General features: G+C 47.3%; 1 protein-coding gene across 2 annotated transcripts in view; it reads right to left on the bottom strand.

The window, feature by feature from the left end:
- hbs1l (HBS1-like translational GTPase) overlaps positions 1 to 25142 on the bottom strand; it is a 204926-nt gene that overhangs the window by 110874 nt on the left and 68910 nt on the right. The window lies entirely within an intron of this gene.

Raw genomic sequence — 25142 nt, 5'->3', positions numbered from 1 at the left:
CAACCCCCTAACTCCCTTTTCTGAAGTGGCAGCTCATGACAGGTCCATAGGCAGGTCTCCCAACAATAAGATATACTTTGCATATGAATCTGAACAGTAAACTTCAGACTTGGCCGCAAACGAAGTTAGATTTTCTTACTCAACATCCACACGAATGCTAGTGAGTAACTCCTGCTGGGAAGCAATCAGAAGTAATCCTAGTTGAGAATATTTTTTATTCTGTAATTGGGGCATGGAGTCTTTCACTGCTGAGATCAACTTAGTCAGCATGGACAGGATCAAATCTTTGCCTTTCTAGAGCATTTGAAGTCCACATACCTCAACTCATTGCTTAATCCTGTTTTTTTTTTAAACTGTGAAGGTTATATTTTTGATTTTCCTTTATCTAAATGCAGGTTTCAAAGTGAAAGATTGTTGCATATCAACTGTTTTACACAGCCATATTCCAACAGTACAAGCATAGACTGGAAAAACCGACAGTCCAGACGGAGGAGGCCAGAAACAGAGTAATGACTATGACTCTAAAGCATCTGGGAAAGGTTTTAGGGCTAGAGTAACAGTGGAACAAGGCCATAGATGAGAATATGAATTCTGAAATGAATGGGGTGGGTAACAGGGAGCTAGTGCAGGTCAGCAATGATGAGTCTGTTGGGCAAGTCAGATTGAGTGAAGGCCAGAGTACAAGCAATAAAGTTTAGCATAAAGTCTAGTTTATGGGAGGTAGACGATGGGAGACCGGCAAAGCATAGCATTACACTAGCCAAGTCTCAAGGTGACAAAGGCAAGTTTAAGGGTTTCAGTGGAAGAGGTAAAGGAGAAGGCAGGTGATATCATATGAATATATATGATTTGATATTAAGGGGTGTGGTGATGGATAGGCTGTGGGGTCTTAAATCCAGTTCAGTGTCGAAGAGGATGCCAAGACTGCAACTGGTATGGTTCAGTCCAAGAAAATGGTGGGGTGAGGATGGAGCAAGAGTAAAATAGTTAAGCCCTGGTGGCAAACAGAGGGGCTTCGCTTTTACTATGAATGCCTTGCATTGGATACATCAAAAAATTGTCAGTGACTACAACTGGTACCCGAATATTACAATGCCTAATTAACCAACTGTCAATCCACAGGTGTGTAACTTTCATTCAGTCAACAACCTCATCAAACATTAAAGCACTCCTCTGAGCAAAGAGCACAAGCCCAACACAAATTTTCTTTTTTATGTGGGTTTAGTGGGCAAAGGCACCAAATCCCTGGTCTGCTCCAATTCCCTGATGATATACTGAGAAAAGGCACCCAATGTTTAGCTTTCTACCGCTGTGTAGTTCTCTGTTGGTGTGTAGAGCATTCTTGCTCTCTCCTCGTCATCATGTAATTCTCACTCTTAGTTTGTAACCCTCCAAAATTTTAATTGTATGCGCAAATTTTAAAGATCATAGATTGACCTGACCAGATTGTTTGTTACTAATTCTTCCATCTTCTTTTAAGGGCCTGGCTTGCGACGAGGGGTGATTATTGAGGAGAGACTGCGACAGTGCAGTATTTTAGCATCCATAGTGGCTGTTATTTAGGTGGAAATTGAGTCAAATCAAAAAATAATGCGCACAGGTCTGAATTTGTGCAATACGTACAACATTATTGCTGGCCTGGACAAAAAGTTGAAGTCATAGAATGGATTAGCAAAAGAATATGGTGTCACCCAAGTAGCCATCAACAAAATCTATAAACAACAGGATTCTATCTTGAAATGGGTCAGAAGAGACAGTGAAATGGTAAAACACTTCTAAAATCAATGACACTGTAGCCAAACATCTTGAATGGTTTATGGCAGCATGAGATAAAAACAAACAAGCAATTTTAGAACATATTTTACTGGAAAATGCCATCAAAATTGGACAAGAGATTAAGTTTAGCGATCTCACTAAATGCAACTTGGAAAGCATTAAGCAACGGGGAAAAAAAAGCTGGTGGAAATGGGACTTTTCTTCTGGCATCAATATGGACAAATCGGAGATCATTTTGCTTGTGATCATTAGCAAAAGCAAGTAGCCAAAATGTTTTAAAATGTTTGACCATTCCTTGCATGCATCATTTACCATTCTAGTCCAGGATCTTTTTTTTTTATTCATTCGGATGATGTGAGCATCGCTGTCCAGGCCAGCATTTATTGCCCATCCCTAATTGCCCTTGAGAAGGTGGTGGTGAGCTGCCTTCTTGAACCGTTGCAGTTCTTGGGGTATAGGTACACCAACAGTGCTGTCAGGAAGGGAGTTCCAGGATTTTGACCCAGCGTCAGTGAGGGAACGGCGATATAGTTCCAAGTCAGGAGGGTGTATGGCTTGGAGTGGAACTTGCAGGTGGTGGTGTACCCATGCATTTGCTGCCCTTGTCCTTCTTGAGGGTAGAGGTCGCGAGTTTGGAAGGTGCTGTCGAAGGAGCCTTAGTGCGTTGCTGCATCTTGTAGATGATACACACTGCTGCCACTATGCGTCGGTGGTAGAGGGAGTGAATGCTGTAGGTGGTGGATGGGGTGCCAATCAAGTGGGCTGCGTTGTCCTGGATGGTGTTGGGCTGCTGGAGTGCTGTTGGAGCTGCACCTAACCAGGCAAGTGGAGAGTATTCCATCACACTCCTGACTTGTGCCTTGTAGATGGTGGACAGGCACTGCAGAGTCAGGAGGTGAGTTACTTGCCACAGAATTCCCAGCCTCTGACCTGTTCCTGTAGCCACAGCATTTATGTGGCTGGTCCAGTTCAGTTTCAGGTCAATGGTTACCCCCAGAGGTTGCCATTGGGGGATTCAGTGATGGTAATGCCATTGAATGTCAAGGAAAGATAGTTAGATTCTCTCTTGTTTGAGATGGTCATTGTCTGGCACATGTGTGGCGCGAATGTTACTTGTCACTTATCAACCCAAACCTGGATGTTGTCCAGGTTTTGCTGCATTTGTACACAGACTGCTTCAGTATCTGTGGAGGCGCGAATGGTGCTAAACATTGTGCAATCAGCAGCAAACGTCCTCACTTCTCACTTTATGATGGAGGGAAGGTCTTTGATGAAGCAACTGAAGATGGGTGGCCCTAAGACTACACTGAGGAACTCCTGCAGTAATGTCCTGGGACTGAGATGATTGACCTCCATCGACCATAACCATCTTCCTTTGCACTAGGTATGACTCCAACCAGCGGAGAGCTTCCCCACCCCACCCCCCGACCGGATTCCCATAGTTTTGCTAGGGCTCCTTGATGGCATACTCAGTCAAATGCTGCCTTGATATCAAGGGCAGTCACTCTCACCTCATCTCTGGAGTTCAGTTCTTTTGTCCATGTTTGAACCAAAGGCTGTAATGAGGTCAAGAGTGGAGCGGCCCTGACGGAATCCAAACTGAGCGTCAATTAGCAGGTTATTGCTGAGCAAGTGCTGCTTGATAGCACTGTCGTTGACCCCTTCCATCACTTTGCTGATGATCGGGAGTATACTGATCGGGCGGTAATTGGTTGGGTCGGATTTGTCCTGCTTTTTGTACACAGAACATACCTGGGCAATTTCCACATTGCTGGGTAGATGCTAATGTTGTAGCTGTACTGGAACACCTTGGCCAGGGGCACGGCTAGTTCTGGAGCACAAGTCTTCAGTACTATTGCTGGAATATTGTCAGGAACCATAGCCTTTGCAGTATCCAGTGCCTTCAGCAGTTTCTTGACATCACGTGGAGCGAATCGGATTGGCTGAAGACTGGCATGTGATGCTGGGGACCTCAGGAGGAGGCCAAGATGGATCATCCACTCGGCACTTCTGGTTGAAGATGGATGCAAATGCTTCAGCCTCATCTTTTGCACTGATGTGCTGGGCTCCCCCATCCTTGAGAATAGGAATGTTTGTGGAGCATCTGCCCCCTGTCAGTTGTTTAATTGTCCACCACCATTCACGACTGGATGTAGCAGAACTGCAGAGCTTAAATCTGATCCGTTGGTTGTGGGACCGCTTAGAATTGTCAATTGCATGCTGCTTACATTATGTGGCATGCAAGTAGACCTGTGTTGTAGCTTCACCAGGCTGACACCTCAGTTTTAGATATGCCTAGTGCTGCTCCTGGCATGCTCTCCTGCACTCTTCATTGAACCAGGGTTGGTCCCACAGCTTGATGGTAATGAGGTTACAGATTGTGGTTGAATACAATTCTGCTGCTACTGATGGCTCACAGTGCCTCATGGATGCCCAGTTTTGAGTTGCTAAATCTGTTCGAAATCTATCCCATTTGGCATCGTAGACAACTTCTTCATTTTAGCAGACTTATGTTCCGGGAGAGCAGTGGAGGGGAGTCCAGGCATGCTGGACTTTGAAAAAAAAAAGTGAACAGTGACATCACAGGAAAGCTGCAAGGCAATTGGTTGGTGAGTAACTGCTGTTAGGGAGTATCAGTAAATAGCTGGGTTAGTAACTAAAGTAAAGAGATAGGTAAGGTCTACTGTTTTTGTATATAGTTAGCGTTTATTCGGCAATCAAGGACCTTAGTGTCAATAATCTCTAATTTTTGAGTAATTTAAGGGAGCAAATTAAGAGCAAGTAATGGCAGGGAATGTTGGCAGTGTGGAGTGCTCCTCCTGTGCAATGTGGGAAATCAGGGACACTTCCAGTGTCCAGGGCGAACACATGTGCAGGAAGTGTTTCCAGCTGCAGCTACCTGAAATCCGCATTTCAGATCTGGAGCAGCAGCTGGGGAAACTGTGGAGCTTCCACGAGGCTGAGATCATTGTGGATAGCACGAGGTGGTCACACCGCAGGTAAAGATTGCTCAGGCAGAAAGGGAATGGGTGACAGTCAGGCAGAGTAGAACTGGTGCAAAAGTCCCCTGGGTCCATCTCCCCCTCTAACAGATTTTCTGCTTTGGATACTATTGGGGGAGATAGCTTCTCAGGGGAATGCAGCAAGAGACAAGAGTGTGGCTGCACAGGAGGGGAGGGAAAAGGAGTGGGAGAGCTATAGCGATAGGGGATTCTATCATAAGGGATACAGATAGGTGTTTCTCTGGCCGCAAACATGACTCCAGGATGGTATGTTGCCTCCCTGGTGCTAGAGTCAAGGATGTCATGGAGCGGCTGTGGGACATTCTGAAGGCGGAGGGTGAACAGTTAGAGGTCATGGCTCACACTGGCACCAACGACATAGGTAGAAAGAGGGATGAGGTCCTGCAACAACAATTTAGGGAGCTAGGTAGCAGATTAAAAAGCAGGACATCAAAGGCTGTAATCTCTGGATTACTCCCACTGTCACGTGCTAGTGAGTATAGGAATAGGAGGATAGAGCAGATGAATGCGTGGCTGAACAGATGGTTCAGGAGGGAGGGCTTTCGTTTCCTGGATCACTGGCTCAGGGACCTGTACAAGTCAGACGGGTTGCGCCTGAACCGGACCAACATCCTTGCTGGGAGGTTTGCTAGTGCTGCTTTGGGGGGGGGGGTTCAACTAATTTGGCAGGGGGATGGGATACAGAGTGGAGGTACAGTAGGAGGTGATGCACAGCCAAATATAGAAGAGAATCGAAGTGAGTCGGGAAGGCAGAGCAAATATAGACCTGTTAAGGCATAAGTGAATAATGCAAGGCTGGATTGCATCTATTTTAACGCAAGGAGTCTTACAAGTAAGGTAGATGAATTGAGGGCGTTAACACATGGGAATATGATATTATTGCTATCACAGAGACATAGTTGAGGGAAGGGCAGCACTGCCAGCTCAATATTCTAGGGTATGGAATCTTCAGGCATGACGGTGGGGGAGGGGGGGGGGTGTAAAAGAGGAGGTGGCATTGCACTATTGATCAAGGAGTCAATTACTGCAGTAAGGAAGGATGATAGCTTAGAAGGTTCCTCAAATGAGGCCACATGGGTAGAACTTAAAAACAAAAAGGGGGCAATCACTTTGCTGGGAGTGTAATACAGGCCTCCAAACAGTCAGGCAGACAGACAGAGAGGAGCATATATGTCGACAAATCTCAGAGAGGTGTAAAAATAATAGGGTAATAATAGTAGGGAATTTCAACTTCCCCAATATTAACTGGGTAGAAAGTCCTACAAGAGAAGGGGCGGTACTGGACCTAAACTTAGGGAATGAAGTCGGACAAGTGGTAGAAGTGTCAGTGAGGGAGCATTTTGGGGATAGTGACCATAACTCTAAGATTTAAGGTAGTTATGGAAAAGGACAAAGAGGGATCGGAAATAAAGGTACTGAATTGAGGGAAGGTTGATTTTAATATGTTAAACAGGATCTGGCCAAAGTGGACTGGGAGCAGCTACTTGTAGGAAAGTCTACATCAGACCAGTGGGAGCCATTCAAAAAGGAAATAGTGAGAGTTTGTGGCCAACGTGTTCCCGTAAAGGTGAAGGGTAGAACCAACAAGTTCAGGGAACCCTGGATGTCAAGGGATATAGAGGATTGGATAAAGAAAAAAAAGGAGGCTTATGGCAGATTCAGAGGACTGAAAACAGCAGAGGCCCTAGAGGAGCAGAGGCCCTAGAGGAGTATAGGAAGTGTAATGGGGGGGGCGGTATTTAAAAAAGTAATTAGGAGAGCGAAGAAGGGGCATGAAAAAACACTGGCGGGCAAGATCCCAAGGTGTTTTATATTAAGGGCAAGAGGATAACCAGGGAAAGAGTAGGGCCCATTAAGCACCAAAGTGACAAACTGTGTGTGGAGCTGGAGGAGGTAGGTGAAGTTTTAAATGATTACTTTTCATCTGTGTTCACTATGGAGAAGGACAATGTAGGTATAGAGATCAGGGAGGGGGATTACGATATACTCGAACAAATTAGCATTAAAAGGGAGGAGTTATTAGCGGTTTTAGCGGGCTTAAAAGTGGATAAGTCCCCAGGCCCTGATGAAATATATCCCAGGCTGTTATGTGAGGCAAGGGAGGAGATAGCAAGGGCTCTGACACAAATTTCCAAATCTTCTCTGGCCGCAGGAGAGGTGCCAGAGGACTGGAGGACAGCAAATGTGGTACCATTATTCAAGAAGGGTAGTAGGGATAAACCAAGTAATTACAGGCCAGTGAGTCTAACATCAGTGGTAGGGAAACTACTGGAAAAAATTCTGAGGGCCGGATTATTCTCCACTTGGAGAGGAAGGGTTTAATTAAGGATAGTCAGCATGGCTTTGCCAGGCGGAGATCATACAAATTTGATTGAATTTTTTGAGGAGGTGACTAGGTGTAGATGAGAGTAAAGCAGTTGATGTAGGCTACATGGACTTCAGTCAGGCTTTGGATAAGGGTCCGCATGGGGAGATTGGTCAAGAAGGTAAGAGCCCATGGGATTCAGGGCAATTTGGCAAATCGGATCCAAATTGGCTTAGTGGCAGGAGGCAGAGGGTGACGGTAGAGGGTTGTTTTTGCGATTGGAAGCCTGTGACCAGTGGTGTACCACAGGGATGGGTGTTGGGACCCTTGCTGTTTGTAGTGTACATTGGCGATTTAGACGTGAATATAGGAGATATGATCAGTAAGTTCACAGATGACACGAAAATTGGTGGTGTCGTAAATAGTGAGGAGGAAAGCCTTACATTACAGGACAATATAGATGGCTGGTAAGATGGGCAGAGCAGTGGCAAATGAAATTTAAGCCTGAGAAGTGTGAGGTGATGCATTCTGGGAGGACTAACAAGGCAAGGGAATATACAATGGGTGGTAGGATCAGAGGAAGTACAGAGGGTCAGAGGGACTTTGGTGTACTTGTCCATAGATCACTGAAGGCAGCAGCACAGGTCGATAAGATGGTTAGAAAGGCATATGGGAAACTTACCTTTATTAGCTGAGGCATAGAATATAAGAGCAGGGAGGTTATGATGGAGCTGTATAAAACGCTAGTTAGGTCACAGCTGGAGTACTGTGAACAGTTCTGGCTGCCACACTATAGGAAGGATGCGATTGCACTGGAGAGGGTGCAGAGGAGATTCACCAGGATGTTGCCTGGGCTGGCGCATTTCAGCTATGAAGAGAGACTGGATAGGCTTGGGTTGTTTTCCTTCAAGCAGAAAAGGCTGAGGTGGGGGACCTGATGGAGGTATACAAAATTATGAGGGGCATAAGATAGGGTAGATGGGAAGAAACTTTTTCCCTTAGCGGAGGTGTCAATAATCAGGGGGCATAGATTTAAGGGTCAGGAGGTTTAGAGGGGATTTGAGGAAAAATGGTGGTTGGAATCTGGAATACACTGCCTGAAGGGGTGGTAGAGGCAGGAACCCTCACAACATTCAAGAAATATTTAGATGAGCACTTGAAACGCCACAGCATACAGGCCAAGTGCTGGAAAATGGGATTAGAATAGATAGGTACTTGATGGCCGGCAAAGACACGATGAGCCAAAGGGCCTGTTTCTATGCTGTATAACTATGACTCTATTTTTGAGAGTACGTAATTTCTGGCCGAGCAAATGCAGAACTTGTCGATCTTCCAAAAATACCAATTCTAAGCATCACCCAATGGGGCAGTTGAGCGAACTAGCCCAGGCTAGAAAAATACTAGCTACTTATAAAGCCAAAACTGAACTCTCAATTAATTTGCTGATGGTTGAGATCTTGTGACTCAGAAATACACTGAGAACTGCTTTCACCACTTGGGTATGATCAGTGAAGGAGGAGAATTTAATGGAGCTTGAAGAAATTCATGTTTGGGGGGACAGAGGTGGGGGACGTTTGGGGGGGAAAGAGGTGGGGGACGTTTGGGGGGGAAAGAGGTAGGGGACGTTTGGGGGGGAAAGAGGTGGGGGAAAGAGGTGGGGGACGTTTGGGGGGGAAAAGAGGTGGGGGAAAAGAGGTGGGGGGAAAAGAGGTGGGGGGAAAAGAGGTGGGGGGAAAAGAGGTGGGGGGAAAAGAGGTGGGGGGAAAAGAGGTGGGGGGAAAAGAGGTGGGGGGAAAAGAGGTGGGGGAAAAGAGGTGGGGGAAAAGAGGTGGGGGGAAAAGAGGTGGGGGGAAAAGAGGTGGGGGGAAAAGAGGTGGGGGGAAAAGAGGTGGGGGGAAAAGAGGTGGGGGGAAAAGAGGTGGGGGGAAAAGAGGTGGGGGGAAAAGAGGTGGGGGGAAAAGAGGTGGGGGGAAAAGAGGTGGGGGGAAAGAGGTGGGGGGAAAGAGGTGGGGGGAAAGAGGTGGGGGGAAAGAGGTGGGGGGAAAGAGGTGGGGGGAAAGAGGTGGGGGGAAAGAGGTGGGGGGAAAGAGGTGGGGGGAAAGAGGTGGGGGGAAAGAGGTGGGGGGAAAGAGGTGGGGGGAAAGAGGTGGGGGGAAAGAGGTGGGGGGAAAGAGGTGGGGGGAAAGAGGTGGGGGGAAAGAGGTGGGGGGAAAGAGGTGGGGGGAAAGAGGTGGGGGGAAAGAGGTGGGGGGAAAGAGGTGGGGGGAAAGAGGTGGGGGGAAAGAGGTGGGGGGAAAGAGGTGGGGGGAAAGAGGTGGGGGGAAAGAGGTGGGGGGAAAGAGGTGGGGGGAAAGAGGTGGGGGGAAAGAGGTGGGGGGAAAGAGGTGGGGGGAAAGAGGTGGGGGGAAAGAGGTGGGGGGAAAGAGGTGGGGGGAAAGAGGTGGGGGGAAAGAGGTGGGGGGAAAGAGGTGGGGGGAAAGAGGTGGGGGGAAAGAGGTGGGGGGAAAGAGGTGGGGGGAAAGAGGTGGGGGGAAAGAGGTGGGGGGAAAGAGGTGGGGGGAAAGAGGTGGGGGGAAAGAGGTGGGGGGAAAGAGGTGGGGGGAAAGAGGTGGGGGGAAAGAGGTGGGGGGAAAGAGGTGGGGGGAAAGAGGTGGGGGGAAAGAGGTGGGGGGAAAGAGGTGGGGGGAAAGAGGTGGGGGGGAAAGAGGTGGGGGGGAAAGAGGTGGGGGGGAAAGAGGTGGGGGGAAAGAGGTGGGGGGAAAGAGGTGGGGGGAAAGAGGTGGGGGGAAAGAGGTGGGGGGAAAGAGGTGGGGGGAAAGAGGTGGGGGGGAAAGAGGTGGGGGGGAAAGAGGTGGGGGGGAAAGAGGTGGGGGGGAAAGAGGTGGGGGGAAAGAGGTGGGGGGAAAGAGGTGGGGGGAAAGAGGTGGGGGGAAAGAGGTGGGGGGAAAGAGGTGGGGGGAAAGAGGTGGGGGGAAAGAGGTGGGGGGAAAGAGGTGGGGGGAAAGAGGTGGGGGGAAAGAGGTGGGGGGAAAGAGGTGGGGGGAAAGAGGTGGGGGGAAAGAGGTGGGGGGAAAGAGGTGGGGGGAAAGAGGTGGGGGGAAAGAGGTGGGGGGAAAGAGGTGGGGGGAAAGAGGTGGGGGGAAAGAGGTGGGGGGAAAGAGGTGGGGGGAAAGAGGTGGGGGGAAAGAGGTGGGGGGAAAGAGGTGGGGGAAAGAGGTGGGGGGAAAGAGGTGGGGGGAAAGAGGTGGGGGGAAAGAGGTGGGGGGAAAGAGGTGGGGGGAAAGAGGTGGGGGGAAAGAGGTGGGGGGAAAGAGGTGGGGGGAAAGAGGTGGGGGGAAAGAGGTGGGGGGAAAGAGGTGGGGGGAAAGAGGTGGGGGGAAAGAGGTGGGGGGAAAGAGGTGGGGGGAAAGAGGTGGGGGGAAAGAGGTGGGGGGAAAGAGGTGGGGGGAAAGAGGTGGGGGGAAAGAGGTGGGGGGAAAGAGGTGGGGGGCGTTTGGGGAAAGAGGTGGGGGGCGTTTGGGGAAAGAGGTGGGGGGCGTTTGGGGAAAGAGGTGGGGGGCGTTTGGGGAAAGAGGTGGGGGGCGTTTGGGGAAAGAGGTGGGGGGCGTTTGGGGAAAGAGGTGGGGGGCGTTTGGGGAAAGAGGTGGGGGGCGTTTGGGGAAAGAGGTGGGGGGCGTTTGGGGAAAGAGGTGGGGGGCGTTTGGGGAAAGAGGTGGGGGGCGTTTGGGGAAAGAGGTGGGGGGCGTTTGGGGAAAGAGGTGGGGGGCGTTTGGGGAAAGAGGTGGGGGGCGTTTGGGGAAAGAGGTGGGGGGCGTTTGGGGAAAGAGGTGGGGGGCGTTTGGGGAAAGAGGTGGGGGGCGTTTGGGGAAAGAGGTGGGGGGCGTTTGGGGAAAGAGGTGGGGGGCGTTTGGGGAAAGAGGTGGGGGGCGTTTGGGGAAAGAGGTGGGGGGCGTTTGGGGAAAGAGGTGGGGGGCGTTTGGGGAAAGAGGTGGGGGGCGTTTGGGGAAAGAGGTGGGGGGCGTTTGGGGAAAGAGGTGGGGGGCGTTTGGGGAAAGAGGTGGGGGGCGTTTGGGGAAAGAGGTGGGGGGCGTTTGGGGAAAGAGGTGGGGGGCGTTTGGGGAAAGAGGTGGGGGGCGTTTGGGGAAAGAGGTGGGGGGCGTTTGGGGAAAGAGGTGGGGGGCGTTTGGGGAAAGAGGTGGGGGGCGTTTGGGGAAAGAGGTGGGGGGCGTTTGGGGAAAGAGGTGGGGGGCGTTTGGGGAAAGAGGTGGGGGGCGTTTGGGGAAAGAGGTGGGGGGCGTTTGGGGAAAGAGGTGGGGGGCGTTTGGGGAAAGAGGTGGGGGGCGTTTGGGGAAAGAGGTGGGGGGCGTTTGGGGAAAGAGGTGGGGGGCGTTTGGGGAAAGAGGTGGGGGGCGTTTGGGGAAAGAGGTGGGGGGCGTTTGGGGAAAGAGGTGGGGGGCGTTTGGGGAAAGAGGTGGGGGGCGTTTGGGGAAAGAGGTGGGGGGCGTTTGGGGAAAGAGGTGGGGGGCGTTTGGGGAAAGAGGTGGGGGGCGTTTGGGGAAAGAGGTGGGGGGCGTTTGGGGAAAGAGGTGGGGGGCGTTTGGGGAAAGAGGTGGGGGGCGTTTGGGGAAAGAGGTGGGGGGCGTTTGGGGAAAGAGGTGGGGGGCGTTTGGGGAAAGAGGTGGGGGGCGTTTGGGGAAAGAGGTGGGGGGCGTTTGGGGAAAGAGGTGGGGGGCGTTTGGGGAAAGAGGTGGGGGGCGTTTGGGGAAAGAGGTGGGGGGCGTTTGGGGAAAGAGGTGGGGGGCGTTTGGGGAAAGAGGTGGGGGGCGTTTGGGGAAAGAGGTGGGGGGCGTTTGGGGAAAGAGGTGGGGGGCGTTTGGGGAAAGAGGTGGGGGGCGTTTGGGGAAAGAGGTGGGGGGCGTTTGGGGAAAGAGGTGGGGGGCGTTTGGGGAAAGAGGTGGGGGGCGTTTGGGGAAAGAGGTGGGGGGCGTTTGGGGAAAGAGGTGGGGGGCGTTTGGGGAAAGAGGTGGGGGGCGTTTGGGGAAAGAGGTGGGGGGCGTTTGGGGAAAGAGGTGGGGGGCGTTTGGGGAAAGAGGTGGGGGGCGTTTGGGGAAAGAGGTGGGGGGCGTTTGGGGAAAGAGGTGGGGGGCGTTTGGGGAAAGAGGTGGGGGGCGTTTGGGGAAAGAGGTGGGGGGCGTTTGGGGAAAGAGGTGGGGGGCGTTTGGGGAAAGAGGTGGGGGGCGTTTGGGGAAAGAGGTGGGGGGCGTTTGGGGAAAGAGGTGGGGGGGCGTTTGGGGAAAGAGGTGGGGGGCGTTTGGGGAAAGAGGTGGGGGGCGTTTGGGGAAAGGACCAAGGGAGGGGGAGGGGGTAGAAGGGCCGGAAAAGGGGGGAGGGGGAGAGAGAACGGCCAAGGTGTGGGGGGGGGGGCAAGAAAGGGCCAAAGGGGTGGGGATGAGAAGGGCCATGCGGATGGGGGGGTGGGGGGGTGAGAGGGCCTTGGGGATGGGGAAAAGGACCATGAGGATGGGGGGACTGGGTGTGTTTGGGGCATCGGGCACAGGGTGCCTGATCATGAGGGTCCCCCTTCCCCCTCCCCAGGCCGTCAGAAAGTCGCCTGCTTTTGTCAGGTGGCTTTTCTCAGGCCTGAGCCGCCCGACCAGCCAAGGGTAAAATCCCTGTGGCAGCGGGCAAAGGGCCTTAAGCGGCTCTTAACTGGCCACTTAAGGGCCTTGATTAGCCTGGAATGGGCGGTCCGTATTTCACCGTGGAAGCAAGACGGGGTCAGGAAGGGCCCCTGAGACTCCAACTCCATTTTACGTCTCCCCCCACCCCTCCTCGCTCTTTGTGTGTGGGGTGGGGGGGCATAAAAGTCCGGTTAAAGTCTTTTTATTTTAATTTGATTGATTTTTTAAAAAGTTACAAGTTGAATTTCAAATGAAAACAAAGCCATGAGAAACAGATAGGAAGGGATGGGGAGGAGGATTACAGGTTTTAAGGTTAGAATGTCTCAAGAGTCAATATTTCCATCAGGGAAGTTTTCACAGCACATAGTCAAACCTCATCTGGTGTACTGCATACCATTTTGGGTCCAATCCTCAGGAAAGATAAACTATTTTGTTGGTTAAGGTACAAAGGTAAGTGGAGTTGAGGCAATGATCAGCCATGATCTAACTGAATGGTGAACAGGTTTGTGAGGCTGAATGACCTAATCCTGTTCCTACGTAACTATAGATTACAGGCTAACGCCAAAAACATGCCCAGTCCTCACAAGCTAGACATAGGACTTGCGTGTAAGTAACATTTTCCAAAGGAGCCAAATAAGTTATGCGATAAAATAGAGCATTTTTTAAAAAGTCTACTGTCAGTTATTGCTGAAAATAGAGACTTGTTGTCGAAGCTTTTCGTCTTGCACTCATCAGGACAATCTGCATTATACCAATGTAAGGGAAACCAACTTTATACTGTATGAGAAGAAAATGCTGATTGGTTGGCAAATGAACTCTGATTGGTAGAGGCGTTGCCATGGAGAATGCAGTGACTGACGGTTAACTGCCAAGCTTTGTTTGAAATTTAACCAGGTAGCTTGACTCTGATTGGTCAAGGTAGTGGCCTAAGGAATGAACCAGTGAATGGCTGTCACTTATTTTGTTCAGCTGAAACAGGCACAATGTTTATACATATTCTATCTGCAAAGAACAGGGCCCTGGTGGTATGCAGCTTCCAGTACGCACAAATGTGCCACGCTGCGAGCCCAACTGACAATCTTCCTTCAAGTAAAAGATGTTGCTATGGGTACCCGCATTGGTCCTAATTATGCCTGTCTTTTTGTATATGTCGAACATTCCTTGTTCCAGTCATACTCAGGCCCCCTCCCCCAACTCTTTTTCTGGTACATTAATGACTGTATCGGTGCTGTTTCCTTCTCCCGCCCAGAACTAGAAAACTTTATCAACTTTGCTTCTAATTTCCACCCTTCTCTCACCTTTACATGGTCCATCTCCAAAACTTCCCTTCCCTGACTTCTCTGTCTCCATCGCTGGGGATAGGCTGTCTACTAAGATTCATTATAAGCCCACCGACTCCTACAGCTACCTCGACTACACTTCTTCAAACCCTGCCTCCTGTAAGGGCTCTATTCCATTCTCCCAGTTTCTCCATCTCTGACACATCTGCTCTGATGATACAACCTTCCACGACAGTGCTTCTGATATGTCTTCCTTTTTCCTCAACTGAGGATTCCCCCCCACTGTGGTTGACAGGGCCCTCAATCTGTCCAGCCCATTTCCTGCACCTCTACCCTCACCACTTCCACTCCCAGAACTGCGACAGGGTTCCCCTTGTCCTCACTTTCCACCCCACCAGCCTCCACATCCAAAGGATCATCCTCCGCCATGTCCAGCGTGATGCCACTACCAAAGGCATCTTCTCCTCCCTTCCAGCCAGCATTCCAAAGGGATTGTTCCCTCCGCGACACCCTGACCCACTCCTCCATTACCCTCACCACCTCGCCCCCTTTCCATGGTACCTTCCCCTGCAATTGTAGGAGGGGTAATACCTGCCCATTTACCTCCTCTCTCCTCACTATCCAAGGCCCCAAACACTCTTTTCAGGTGATGCAGCAACTTACTTGTACTTCTTTCAATGTATTATACTGTATTCTCTGCTCACCATGTGGTCTCCTCTACATTGGGGAGACCCAACGCAGATTGGGCGACCGCTTTGCAGAACACCTCCGCTCAGTCCAAAAGCATGACCCCGAGCTTCCGGTTGCTGGCCATTTCAACACACCCCCCTGCTCTCATGCCCACATCTCTGTCCTGGGATTGCTGCAGTGTTCCAGCGAACATAAACGCAAGCTCGAGGAACAGCACCTCATTTACCAATTAGGTCCGCTAAAGCCTGCTGGACTGAACATTGAGTTCAATAATTTCAGAGCATGACGGGCTCCCCTTTTTCTTTTTCATTTGTTTATTTTATTTTATTTCTACTGTTCCTACCCACTGATTTTTTCATGTTTGTGCTTAGGGCCAGGGTTGTTCATTTTTCTGTCTATTAATACCCTAATGCTTTGTCTTTCACCACACCATTAACATATTGTTTGCCTTTGCTCCATGACCTTCTGGTCAGTTATTCTCTGTGACCTTGTCCTATCAACACCTCTTTTGTTATCTCTTGCCCCACCCCCACTTTACTTAAAACCTGTTACTTTTCTAAGATTTGCCACTTCTGATGAAGGGTCACTGACCTGAAACGCTAACTCTGCTTCTCTCTCCACAGATGCTGCCAGACCTGCCGAGTATTTCCAGCATTTCTTGTTTTTATTTCAGATTTCCAGCATCTGCAGTATTTTGCTTTTATTTAGGACAATCTTAAATTGGTTGCCAGCATAATTCTTAGCATACTGAGGATAATTTAGCAAATGTTGTCCAATTGCGGAATCACATCTAACGTTGGATACTGTGTTTTGAGTTTTGCAAGCACGGGCTGGTTGGGTATGGTCTGTACCTTGCCTGTTGCGAACAGCACAAGGGACATGTTGTTTGATATGATCTGCTAGTCTTTGGGACGTACAGCCTACATACCTAGGATCACACTGGCATTGAAATTCATATATCACATTACTCATTTGTGTGATAGGCAGGATGTCTTTTTGGCTTGATGGCTGCATTTTGTTAATGGCGAACACCACACGTCAAATTTTTGGGATACAGTACCCTTCCAGGGCAATTTGAGGTAGACTGGGCACTTTTCAGGATACTGCCAATCGGGCTCAGTGTGGCACATTTGCACATACTGGAAGCTACATATATTAATACACAGGGCCCTGTTCTTTGCAGACAGAAAGAATATGTACAAACATTGCACCTGTTTCAGCTAAACAAAATAAGTGACAGCCATTCACTAGTTCATTCCACAGGGCAATGACTTGATCAATCAGAGTCAAGCTGCCTGGTTTAAATTTCAACAAGGCTTGGCAATCACCATTAACTGGTGCATTCTCCATGGCAACGCCTCTACCAATCAGAATTCATTTGCCAACCGATCAGCACTCTCTTCTCATGCAGTATAAAGTTGTTGTTGTCCCTTACACTGGTGTTCTTGCAGATTGTCCTGATGAGTGCAAGATGAAAAGCTTCGACAACATGTCTCTATTCTCAGCAATACTCAAGTTCTGTACTACCAAACGATTATTATGGGTCATTTGGTCGATTATTTCCTTGCTGGTTGCAACATACACAGGGTTAAAATTGCAGAGTACCAGCTGATTCATCAAGCTCCAGAGAATATACTTTATAGTATGGTATTCCAAAGGCACGAATTTGTTGATGCTTACTTGCTTGTTATTGATCAACTGGCACCAACAGGAATGCTTTTGTAACCATAAGATGCAATTTGTCCTCAAATGGGGATATATTTCACAGTTAATTCAAAATATTTGGAACAGATGAATGGATCAAGCCAGTCAATTCATAACGAAAGGGGCTGTGTACGCTACGTTAGGTCAGTGTGGACAGATGTGAACTGCGAGGAGGATAGTGCAGTACTTCAAAAGGACATGGACAAGTTGGTGGAATGGGCAGACAGGTGGCAGATTAAGTTCAATGCAGAGAAATATGAAGTGATTCATTTTGGTAGGAAGAACATGGGAGAGACAATATCGAATAAAGGGTACAATTCTAAAGGGGGTGCAGGAACAGAGGGACCTAGGTGTATATGTGCATAAGTCATTGAAGGTGGCAGGACAGGTTGAGAGAGTGATTAATAAAGCATACAGTATCCTGGGCTTTATTAATAGGGGCATAGAGTACAAGAGCAAGGAAGTTATGTTGAACTTGTATAAGACACTAGTTTGGCCTCAGCTGGAGTATTATGTCCAATTCTGGGCGCCTCACTTTAGGAAAGACGTGAGGGCATTGGAGTACAGAAAAGATTCATGAGAATGGTTCCAGGAATGAGGAATTTCAGTTATGAAGATAGATTGGAGAAGTTAGGACTGTTTTCCTTGGAGAAGAGAAGGCTGAGAGATGATTTGATAGAGGTATTCAAAATCATGAGGGGTCTGGACAGAGTAGATAGAGAGAAACTATTCCCACTCGTGAAAGGATCTAGAATGAGAGGGCACAGATTTAAAGTATTTGGTAAGAGAAGCAAAAATGACATGATGAAAAACTTTTTCACGTAGCAAGTGGTCAAAGTCTGGAATGCGCTGCCTGAGAACGTGGTGGAGGCAGGTTCAATTGAAGCATTTAAAAGGGAATTAGACAGTTATATAAAAAAGAAGGATGTGCAGGGTTATGGGGAGAAGGCAGGGGAATGGAACTGAGGGAGCTGCTCTTACAGAGAGGCGGTGCGGACACGATGGGCCAACTGGCCTCCTTCGGCGCTGTAACAATTCTGTGATTGTCATTTTAAATCCTGCAAATGGCTCACAATATAAATGGTTTTAATGTCCTTTGTTCTGTGAATTCTTGGAAAGAATTTGGAGCTCCATCTTGGATGACATTGCAGGAACATAGCAGTTATCGGAGGTCTCCTTGGTACTGCATAGCTACACAAGACACAGGTGACCATATTTCAAGGGCTTAATGTACACAATTAGTAAAGAAGTAACTTTGCTGTTTTGATTGCAAGGAAATTAGTGAAATCTGCATTTACTGTAAATCTACAATATCCCGTGATGTTGCTTATGGGAAGGCAAGACCACATGCAGTGTTCAGTACAAGAGGGTTAGAGTGAATAGCAGATAATTGCAGCCATGGTGACAGACGTGACAATGGAGAGGGAGAAGGCGGGGGAAGGAGGAGGGCAGTATGAGAGAAGAGGGAAGACAGGGAAAGAGGAGAGGACAGGGAGAGGAGGAGCAAAAAGAAGAATGGGGCAGGGACAGAGGGCGTGAAGAGGAGGGGCACAGATGGGAAGGTTTGGGGAAAGAAATAGGAAGACAGAGGGACGGAAAAGCAGGGAAATTACCTCAGCAGTGCCAAACTGAGTGAAAGTCTGCTAAACTATCTAAGCTGTGGGCTGGGGTGCTGCCTGTGGCTGGCAAACCCCAAGGTTGGGGGTACTGGCTGTTTTACTTCTATCTGTGGGTAAGTGGATTGCTGCGTTCAATAACACCCAGTGAGTACAATTGTATTAGGTTCCATTCTTACCACCTCAACATAAGTCTAGGTAATAGAAAGCCTCTAGAGGGGGTTGAATTTTTCAGGGTGTCTGTGGAAGGAGCAAGATTTGGCTATTAGGAGGGAGCCATTTAAGCCATTACAGAGAGGAGTCAAGGAAAAGAAGTCAGGAAGAGATGTGACAGGAGTTGTCAATGCATGTTGACATTAAATATTGCAACACTTAATATTAATATCAGATATCCAACAAATTTGTCTGGTGGTTTACAGCTCCTCTGAGTATATTCTTTTACCTACAAGGATATCAGGTGGCTACATGCAATACATTGCAGTTAACAGAAGTGCAATGATTAAGTTCTCTGTTCAATCACTGGGTCTCTATATTTACCCAGATAAAAGGCAGGTAAAGGCACACTCTGGTTTTCTCACGAAAGGTCTAGACAGTGACAGTAAAGCCAAAGAAATATCAAGCAATAAGAAACTAAAACCATAACAAAAGATCAGAAACCCATATAAAGTGAACGCCACTAAATTACTGTAATAGTTTTACTCGAGTGAACATTATACAATTATAAGGTTGTGTGTTAACTTTCCCTTAGTCCCTCAGCCACAACTGCAAAAATGTTCCACTCTCTAAAGGTACCCGATGATATGCCCATCCTGTTCACAAACCAACTTGCTTGTTAGGTGGTATTCTTTAAATAAGTCAATTAAGCACTGGTCACTGTACAGTAACAAAAACGTGGTGTTACTACATAAATTTCAAATATCAGAAGACAAGGCTCACTCTGTCGTCTTAGTTAGTGGACAGTCCCATCTGAAACTCCCATTAGAGAATATTAAAGTGCTCCATGCCCTAGTCTCCAAGATTAAAACTAAAAATTTTTTTTAAATCCCCCAGAAAAATGTTATAATGGAAGATTATGTAAATCATTCAAAAAGCAATGCAAATACCGTTAAAAGAAAGCACGCATAGACATGACATGAAACCAGCAAATGGCCTAATTTTAACACAATACAGCAATATTTTTAAAACACGTAGAAATAAAGAATGATTCAGATAGCCATGTAACATAATGCACAAGCATGCTTCATCAACCACAAAAAACAGATTTTCTGGTCATTATCATGCTTTTGGAAGTTTGCTGTGCACATACGGGCTGCTGTGTTCCCTGCATTACAACAGTGACTACACTTCAGAAAGTACTTCATTCGCTGTAAAGCGCTTTAAGATGTCTGGGGGCTGTGAAAGGCATTGTATAAATGCAAGACTTTTTTTCTTTATCTCTGAGCGGGTTGGCCACAGGTTTGTTCCCATGCTTCCCAATACAATGAGTTCCTAATCTCAGCTGGATGGAGGGACACAAGAGATAGGAGCAGGAGCAGGCCATTCAACGAGATAATGGCTGAACATCTACCTCAACGCCACTTTCTCGCATGATCCCCATATCCCTTGATGTCTTTAGGATTTAGAAATCTATCGATTTCTGTCTTGAACATGCTCAATGATTGAGCTGCCACAGCCCTCTGGGGTAGAGAATTCCAAAGATTTGCCACCCTCTGAGCGAAGAAATTCCTCCTCATCTCAGTCTTAAATGGCCTACCCCTTATTCAGATTATGTCCCCTGGTTCTAAACTCACCAGCCAGGGGAAACATCCTATCTATATCCACCCTGTCACGCCCTGTAAGAATTTTGTAAGTTTCAATGAGATCACTTCTTTCTTTGAAACTCTAGAGAATGCAGGCCCAGTTTCCTCAATCTCTCTTCATAAAACAATACTGCCATCCCAGGGATTAGTCTGGTGAACCTCCATTGCACTCCCTTTATTGCAAGCATATCCTTCCTTAGATAAGGAGATCAAAACTGTGCACAATACTCCAGGTGCGGTCTCATCAAGGCTCTGTACAATTGCAGCAAGACAGTTTTACTCCTGTACTCAAATCCCCTTACGATGAAGGCCAACATACCATTTGCCTTCCTAATTACTTGCTGCACCTGCTGCTAGCTTTTAGTGACTCATGAACAAGGATACCCAGGTACCTTTGGACATCAACACTTCCCAACCTCTCACCATTTAAGAAATACTCTGTCTGTCTGATTTTTCTATCAAAGTGGATAACTTCACACTTATTCACATTATATTCCACTATCAGGACTACCAGGGGAAAAAGCAAATATAAGAACAATCATAATCACATCATTCTCAATCAGCTTCCAATAGCGGTGGATTTGAATGCCAGCAATTGAGGCTTGCTAACAGCTAACCTGCCTAACATCTTGCCTGATGAACAATACACATTAGAGTTGCAGTATTTCGTTCTTTCTGTATGTGCTTGTAATTCTAACATTATAGTTGCAGGGACTATTCCACTACAACTCTGGGGATGGCAGGTTCCTTTCCCTCAAAGACAATAATGAACCAGCTGGATTCTTACAACAATATGGCATCTTTCATGGTCAATTTTCTGGTGCTACTCCACAAATTACCAGATTTTTTCACAATTTCACAACCCAAGCTCTGGGTTGCTAGTCCAGTATTATAACCACATTACTAGATATTTTCTCTTCATTGATATCAGTTTGGCTCAGTTGATAGCTGAGTCAGATGTTTGTAGGTTCAGGCCTCACCATGCCCCTTCAGCACACAATCTAGGTGGACAGAGAGAGAGAGAAACTGTTCCCATTGGTGGAAGGGTCGACAAACAGAGGGCACCAATTTAAGGTGATTGGCAAGAAAACCAAAGACGGTATGAGGAAAAACCTTTTTATGCAGCAAGTGGTTAGGACATGGAATGCACTGGCTGAGAGTGTGGTGGAAGCAGATTCAATCATGGCTTTCAAAAAGGGAATTGGATAATTATCTGAAGAGAAAAAATTTGCAGGGTTGTAGGGAAAGAGCAGAGGAGTAGGACCAGCTCAGTTGCCCTTGCAGAGAGCCGGCACAGACACGAAGGACCCAATTGCTTCCTTCTGTGCTGTAACCATTCTATAATTCTATGACTTCAGTGCAGAATTGAGAGGTTACTGCATTTCTAAATCTGCCATCTTTCATCAGAGATCATAAACCAAAGCCCCATCTACCTGCCTGAGTGGACATAAAAGATCATCGAACACTATCTGAAGGGAAGCAGGAGGTTTTCTGACATCCTATGTTTTGAGCTCCCCCTTTGTGAATCCTTATTCACAGCTTTCCAATTATAAGGCAAGAAATGAGCACACCAGGTTTTCTTTAGGTTTAAAGAAAAGTGAAATTTATTAAAAACTTAAACATAAACTTTAATACGGTTAACGCCTACCCATATACGACGTGCCCATGCTAGCATGCACACATGATAAATGAAATAGGGACAGGAAAGAGAAGAAAAATAAAATGGAGAGGTTTGAGGCAGACTCTAAAGGGGGAGGGTTTCTTGTTACTGTTTGAGCAGAACACTTGCAGTGAGAGCCAAGGCCTTCACCATGTGCCACACCACTCCCCTTAGACTTCTTCAACTTTAAGCAGCAGTACAAACCTCCAAGCACTTCTACCTAGTCAGCAACAGCCAGCAGAGATCAAACTGTAACTAAACAAAGTGGCTGATGATCCTTTTAAATAGCACTGCTGGGGAGGTCTTTCCTGCTGAACACATATTCAACCGTGCAGGATTAAGAGAAGGCATTAGCTGGAACTTTAAGGTCACAAATGGCACCGCTATAGTCAAATCAGTGTTACAAGCTGACTGACTTTGGGATCTGCCTACTCTGCATACTTCCACTGCACTCTCCCAGCAACTGCACCAACAACCTACCTAAAACAGTGCCCACCATGACCTGCACCAAAAGTGTGCATGCCCAGCATGGACCCAAAACAACACCCATACCGCTGAAAATACAAGCGCTAAACAACTGAATTTTGCAGCAATATTTGGACAGTCTAGAATGAATTTTATATTGATTCTGTCCTCTCTGCACTTAACCTAGAAGTACTTGAAACTGCCAGTGGATTCCCAAATTTCATGAAAAATGCAACAAGTCATTTATTTAGTAAAAAATTATTTTAATATTGTTTCCCCAACTCCAAAAGCATCAACTTTGCTTGGTCTCCAAGTTCACCAATAACCTGTCTGTTAAATATTTAACAAATTTAATATTTGAGTCATTTTACAGCTATCCATTTTGTGTAAGAATTACTTATTTTTAACTTCTCAGCACTGAGCTTGGTTGGAAATACCACCATTATTGTAACATTTGAAGCTACATTTTCAATTTGAAAATAACAGGTTGTTGAAACTAATGATTTGCATAAAAACAGACTATTGCCCTGTGATTACACATGATTCTCACTTTTACTCTCATTCCACATGTGATCAGAAGCTTGCGTTTAAATTCTAGGAGACAAATGAAATAAAAAGGACCCTTTATCTTTTTAGAAACATCTGAGAAATAAAAAACAAAATTTCAAACACAGGAAATCCAACATCTTAAAAATTGAAACAGACTAATATTTTGATACAAAGATTTTTTTTTTCCAAATGAAGTGCATTTCCAGGATTTCTGTTTTTTTTTAATTATTCTTGGGATGTGGGCGTCGCTGGTAAGGCCAGCATTTATTGCTCATCCCTAGTTGCCCTCAAGAAGCTGGTGGTGGACCTTCTTCTTGAATGGTTGATTCTGTGTACATAGGCTATAAAGCACTATGGAATGTCCTGAGAATGTAAGAGTGCTATATAAAAATAAATTATTCCTTCCTTTCTTCATCAGCACAGCATAAAGTCATACAACTTGTCTCATTTCAAAGGTAATTTCCTACGTAAAGAAACATTTGTAACTCAAGCACTGAAAACTGGAAAATAAAGGCCCAGATTTTCAGGTAGCAGCAAAGGAATGGCACTCACCATTCACTACACTGACAGGTGCCCACAGATTCTAAGGGCTTTTGAGCATAGACTTGCTGTCATCTGGAAGCTGATCCAGCATAGCACCCTTTATGTGGGATCTGTAGCAATACAAAATAAAGGAAACAATTCTAAAGAGGTTGCAGGTGCAGAGAGTATACGTGCCACAAGTCATTGAAGGTGGCAGGACAAGTTGAGAAAGCTGTCAATGAGGCATAAGGGATTCTCGGGGTTTATAAACGGGGCATAGAGTACAAAAGCAAGGAGGTCATGGTGAACCTTTTTAAAACATTGGTTCGGCCTCAACTGGAGTACTGTGTCCTATTCTGGGCATCACAATTAGAAAGGATGTGACGGCATTAGAGAGGGTGTAGAAAATATTTACTGGAATGGTTCCATGGATGAGGGGCTTCAGTTACGAGGATAAGATTAGAAAAGCTATGGCTGTTCTGTTCTCTAAGGAGAAAGCTGAGAGGAGATTTAATTGAAGTGCTCAAAATTACGAGGGGTCAGGACTGAGTAGATAGGGAAAAAATGTTCCCATTGGCGGAAGGGTCAAGAAGCAGAGGACACCAATTTAAGGTGATTGCCAAAAGCAACATGAGGGAAAAACTATTTTTTACAGAATGAGTGGTTAGGATCTGGAATGCACTGCTTGAAAGTGTGGTGGAGGCAGATTCAATTGTGGCTTTGAAAGGGGTATTGGATGATTGAAAAAAAAAATTAGCAGGGCTACAGGGAAAAGGCGGAGCAGTAGGACTAAGACACCACACTTGTAAAATTAAATTTTCAGGGGCAGTGAAACTGTTTTTTAAAATTTATTCATGAGATGTGGGCGTCACAGGCTAGGACAGCATTTATTTCCCATCCCTAATTACCCTCGAGAAGGTGGTGGTGAGCAGTCTTCTTGAACCGTTGCAGTCCATGTGCGATGGTACACCCACAGTGCTGTTTGGAAGAGTGTTCCAGGATTTTGACCCAGCGACAGCAAAGGAACGGCGATATAGTTCCAAGTCAGGATGGTGTGTGGCTTGGAGGGGACCTTGTAGATGGTAGCGTTCCTATACATCTGCTGCTCTCGTCCTTCTAGATGGTAGAGGTCACGGGTTTGGAAGATGCTGTCCAAGGAGTCCTGGTGCATTGCTGCAGTGCATCTTGTAGATGGTACACACTGCTGCCACTGTGCGTTGGTGGTGGAGGGAGTGAATGTTGAAGGTGGTGGATGGGATGCCAATCATGTGGGCTGCTTTGTCCTGGATGGTGTTGAGCTTCTTGAGTGTTGTTGGAGCTGCACCCATCCAGGTAAGTGGAGAGTATTCCATCACACTCCTGACTTGTGCCTTGTAGATAGCAGATAGGCTTTGAGGAGTCAGGTGGTGAGTTACGCACTGTAGGATTCCCAGCCTCTGACCTGCTCTTGTAGCCATGGTATTTATATGGCTACTCCAGTTCAGTTTATGGTCATTGGTAACCCCCAGGATGTTGACAGTGGGAGATTCAGCGATGGTAATGCCATTGAATGTCAAGGGGAGATGGTTAGATTTTCTCTTGTTGGAGATGGTCATTGCCTGGCACATGTGTGGCGCAAATGTTACTCACCACTTATCAGCCCAAGCCTGGATATTGTCCAGGTCTTGCTGCATTTCTACACAGATTGCTTCAGTATCTGAGGAGTTGCGAATGGTGCTGAACATTGTGCAATCATCAGCGAACATCCCCACTTCTGATCTTATGATGGAGGGAAGGTCGTTGATGAAGCAGCTGAAGATGGGTGGGCCTAGGACACTACCCTGAGGAACTCCTGCAGTGATGTCCTAGAGCTGAGATGATTGACCTCCAATAACCACAACTATCTTCCTTTGCGTAAGGTATGACTCCAACCAGCGGAGAGTTTTCCCCGATTCTCACTGACTCCAGTTTTGCTAGGGCTCCTTGATGCCATACTCGGTCAAATGCTGCCTTGATGTCAAGGGCAGTCACTGTCATCTCACCTGGTTTGGCAGTAATTATGACAGATCATGCCTTTAAAAATTTATTTACAC

Source organism: Heterodontus francisci, chromosome 3 (assembly GCF_036365525.1).
Source record: "Heterodontus francisci isolate sHetFra1 chromosome 3, sHetFra1.hap1, whole genome shotgun sequence".
In the NCBI taxonomy this organism is placed as follows: Eukaryota; Metazoa; Chordata; class Chondrichthyes; order Heterodontiformes; family Heterodontidae; genus Heterodontus; species Heterodontus francisci.
This window is presented reverse-complemented; position numbering and strand designations above follow the sequence as displayed.